This window comes from Eptesicus fuscus, chromosome 21, assembly GCF_027574615.1.
Source record: "Eptesicus fuscus isolate TK198812 chromosome 21, DD_ASM_mEF_20220401, whole genome shotgun sequence".
In the NCBI taxonomy this organism is placed as follows: domain Eukaryota; kingdom Metazoa; phylum Chordata; class Mammalia; order Chiroptera; family Vespertilionidae; genus Eptesicus; species Eptesicus fuscus.
This window is the reverse complement of record NC_072493.1, coordinates 33543331-33548102: the sequence shown is the minus strand read 5'-3', so window position 1 is coordinate 33548102 and position 4772 is coordinate 33543331. Positions and strand designations below refer to the sequence as shown.

General features: G+C 41.3%; 1 long non-coding RNA gene across 1 annotated transcript; it reads right to left on the bottom strand.

Moving 5' to 3' along the window:
- Positions 1-454: 454 nt before the first annotated feature.
- LOC129147795 (uncharacterized) lies at positions 455-3860 on the bottom strand. The gene is made up of 3 exons (XR_008555005.1): positions 3843-3860; positions 1498-1608; positions 455-511 (listed from the first exon to the last, which is right to left on the bottom strand). It is a non-coding gene; the product is annotated as an uncharacterized LOC129147795 (long non-coding RNA).
- Positions 3861-4772: the final 912 nt, after the last annotated feature.

The window sequence follows — 4772 nt, the reverse complement described above, 5'->3', positions numbered from 1 at the left end:
ATGCGTGGATCTTTTCCCTTTACACCAATCAGTGTATATTAAAGCCCATTTTCAATCCTCAGTGTTGCGCTTCTTTCTTCCTTCCCTGTTCTGTTCCTTAGGCGAACTGACATTTGGACTTCGCAGAATGAAGACCTCCCATAGATGAGCAGGTCCTAATTGCCAGATCCTGGGGTTAGGATCCCTTTCATGTCTAAGGGGAAGTTAAGTTGCAGATGGCATTAGGGTTGCTAACTAGCTGACCTTATAATGTGGAGATTACCCAGGTGGGCCCAATGCAATAACGAGGGTCCTGAGACTGGAAGGTGAAGGCTGACAGGAGGTAAGACTAGTGCAGGGTGATGCGAAAAGGGCTCTACTTACAGTCACTGGATTTGAAGATGAAGGAGGGGGCCGGGAGCCAATGGGCCGTCTCCAACCTGGAAAAGGCAAGGAAACGATTCTCCCCTGGAGCCTCCAGTAGGATGGTTTTGTCCATTGAGACCCTTTCAGATCTATGCTCTCCACAAAGCTAAGACAAAACAGTTACATTGTGTTAAGCCACTAAGTTTGTGGTGATTTAAGACAGTGATAGAGAACCGGTATACAATCTAGACAGCATAGCCTACCCGTTGCCCCCTCACTTCACCTTCCTCTGAGCTTCCCAGGCTGGTTGGGGTGCCTCCTTTGCACTCTCAGACCCCCTATTCTCACCCTGCATCTCTCAGTGGTTAGAGAGGATGTGAGGATAAGTCCTCACGTGTCTGAGGCCCCATCCTTGAATCTCTCGACTCTCTGTGATGTTTGTACTTGTAACCAGGGATGCTGTAAAAATGCCCTGAGTGCTGGCCAGAATTTCTCTGTGGTTAGAGCATCAGCCCATGCACCTAACGGTCATAGGTTTGATTTTTGGTCAAGGGCACATACTGGGTTGCAGGTTCAATCCTTGGCCCGGTCAGGGTGCGTGCAGGAGACAACCAATCAACGTGTCTCAATCACATCCATGTTTCTCTCGCTCTCTCTCCACGCCCTTTCCTTCCTTCCACTCTCTAAAAACCAATGGAGAAAGTGTTCTCAGCCGAGGATTAACAACAATAAAAATACATCAAGTATGACTACAGGTTACTGTGTACAATTAAAGTTACTTAGAATATAATTTTACTACAATTCAGTGTTCTTGTAACTAATGTGTGTTTACCATGTTCCAGACTTTGCCAGGTATTATATAGATTCATTTCATGTAACAACACTTTAAGGTAGCTATCATCATCATCATCATCATCCCTGACTCACATGGTAGGCAACTACACAAAAGCACAGAGAAGCTGCTGACAGACTCCAAGGTGGCATGCTTTCCCCTCTTGTTTTTAACCTTGGCAGTGTGCCTCCGGAGCCCGAGTACTTAATCAACACAATCTGACAGCTCCTCAATATGTCCATATGAAAAAGTCTACCCCCATAAATCACCTGTGATGCTGAAAGAGGAGGCTTTCGCTGAAAATGTTAAGGTTCTCATACCTGGAGTGACAGATCCAGCCAGAGGAGTGGATGAAAGCCGGAATCGCCTCACAGCCAGCGAGATATGCACCAGGATGGCCTCCAGCCCATGGCTTTATGGGTAGTTTCCTCCTGCAAGAGACACAGGACTGAAGACGGACAATCCGACCATGTGCGCCTGCTCCCGTTTCAGGCTCCAGTGTTCACAGAGCATGGTCTGGGGGAGCTGTCTAAATGCTGCTGAGTTATGATGGCTCCAGAGGAACAGAGTGGAAGCACTGCCCCCAGGTGCTCCCTCAGGGCCAGGGCGCCCACACCTCAGCGCTGGGAATATTGGTTGCTGGCAGCTCCCGGCACATCCCTCAGCACAGACCACTCCATGGGCTTAGGCCCAGATCCCATTTTACTCTTTACTTGTTTTTCTGGACTAGAAATATTTTGCCCCAATAAAAGCTTATAAAGTAGTTATCAGCTCCTTTCATGGTGACTTTATACTTAGCATCTATATACTAAGTGACAAGAGAAAAGTAGGAAAAGAGTTCTCCAAGCATAATAAAAGTTCTTGCCTTTCTTCACCCTGGATTTAACAATACTTTCTACCATTTGAATAGGCTCTGATTTACAATTTATAAATTCAGATGTTTAACAAAGAAACATTTTTATTCAGTGACTTGAAAGAGAGCCTTTTACTATTTTCTGGATCAAATATTCAGACCATTCAGAAGGCAAGTGGTGACATAAAATTAGTAGCAGTGATATTCTGAATGGGCTGCTAATTGAGGAAGATAATTATTATGTACGTCATATGCCAAAATAAAATTTTCTTGAGAAAAATAGCAGCACTTCTATTTTGATTGTGAAGTCTACTTAACCTTTCTTTGAAAAGTGAACATATGGAAATTTTTGCCTGATACATATATGCTGGAAAACAAAACCAAAACCCAGAGTATTCATAAAGGTTATGAACTTTCCATATTGGTTTTTCTTCAGGGACATTCAATGCATGCTCGTAAGACATATTTATGGGAGGAGACTCCAGATACTAGAGTGAAGGTGTCTCAGTTCACTGGATGTGACCAGAAAAGAGCTGCTATAATGTGCATAAGCCAAAGTTACACTAAAAAGACTGTTTTCCATAAAAGCAGAGCACAGCATTTTATAATGCATCACACTACAGAAGGCATTCATAGTCAATAAGCCTAGTTGTGTTTTATGATTAAAAATAGTATAGGGCTTGGTATGAATGACATTCCTGATGTACTTGAAGGAAATAAATATTTAATGACATGAAAGCATACAATTTAAGGGCACTTTTTAAAAAGGAACTTATTCTTAGAGAATTTAAATGTAATGTTATGAAAAACAATATTTAAGCAGGTAATAAGTTCCCATTTTTACCTTTAATTTGGAAATTTCATGTCAGTTGTCTGTTTGCTTTTATCTCCCCACTTCTTTGGAGAGAGAAGAGAGGCTGCTATATCTCAAATCTCATTGCAATCACTACTCGTCGTGAAGGGAATGGGGAGTGTGTCTGAGTCCTTCTAGAGTGTTGACATTTCAACCCCTACATGGAGGAATCTGAGAAGGTAGCTTTCAAAGTTTACCTAAGAGCTATGGAAACATAAACAGTTTCAGCTAAAAAAAAAAAAATTGACTTATTCAACTGAACAATGTATATACTATCCTGAAAGTATATATGAATGCCTTTCATATATGTATCACTATCTTTCTATCTACCTTTATATGGCTAAAAAATAGATAAACTAATTCCTGAGTTATTTTTCCTATTTAATTTGAAACTTGGACCTCAATAGAAATAGGATAATGTATTTATTAAAGTAGTGAGAATATTAAGCAAGAGGTTTAGTAAGCTCCTTGAAATTTATTTACATTGCTATTGTCTCTGAATATGCAGAATTTATTAATAATTTATATAAAAAGAAAATACCAAAAAGTCTAAACAGGGACCTGGGTGAATAAGTAGGATGTAGTCAGATTCTGTGTTCACTCAGATATAAAAGGATTTCCACTATTTCAAAATAGCACAGAATGTGGTTTCCTACTATTTGTGGTCATTAAAAATATAGCTAGATTGCCTGGCCAGTGTGGGTCAGTGGTTGAGTGTTCCCTATGAATCAGGAGGCCATGGTTCAATTCCCTGTCGGGGCACATGCCCAGGTTGTAGGCTTGATCCCCAGTGTGGGGTATGCAGGAGGTGGCCAATCAATGATTCTCTCTCATCGTTGATGTTTCTCTCTCTCCCGCCCCCTTCCTCTCTGAAATCAATAAAAATATATTTTTAGAATATATATAGCTAGACTAATGGACAAGTAATTCAAAACTCACATAGCCAGTGACTCACCTACCTTCTCATAAACTTTCACGGAGTAGAAACCAAGGCACAAACTTCTTCGTTAATTTCTTCCCTCCTTTTTCCTCACCGTTCTTGGACTGAAAGACAAAGTTCAGTGATGGTTTATAGGAAAATGATGCATAATAACAATACAGAAAAGTCAGTCTCTGGATAACCGAAAGCCAGCTTGGTGTTTTTCAGAGTTCTTGTAGAACATGTTGTCGGGAAGAGGCCCCCAATTGCAAGCTTTTCTTACTTAGCAAGTTGATTAAAACATTTAGAGCTGGAAGCGACATATAAGCAATGACGTGTAAGCTACCACCGGTGGTGGAGTCATTATAAATCATCATTTATTCATGTGATCCATGAGCCATCCATGAAACTCCACAGGGACAATACATCTCATTGCACCCAATGATGACGGCGGGCCCTGGCGACCACCTCTGGATGGTATGTAGCAGTTTCAACCGTCTTTGGATCTCAATGAAGGTACCTGCAGGCCACTCCGTTTCCCAGAGCGGATGTTTAAACTCCATACGAGTTTCAAGTGTAAGCCTTTAAACAAGGCACATCATGCATGTTCAAGCACACGAGTACCTGCACGCCATCACTGAGGTGCACTGGGTCTCAGGAAGTGGTGAACACAAAGGTAACTGTGTGAAAGAAGTATACAAAGAGTTCCTTTCTCAGAGCCAGTACAATCTTGAGCCTGTCAGTGGAAAGTAATGGTGCTGATTAAATCCTTTTGCTCGTTGCACAACGCTAGCTAGCAAAGGTTTATTTTTTTTCCCTTGGATGATATTTCTAGATGAAGGACAGTGCTTGATAATTTCTTTTAACATATTTGCAAAGCTGAATTCAGCCCCTAGAGTCATGGTAACTGCTTCAGAACACCATGTGAGAATTAAAAAAAAAAAAAAGATGAATAAAAAGGCCGTAGAAA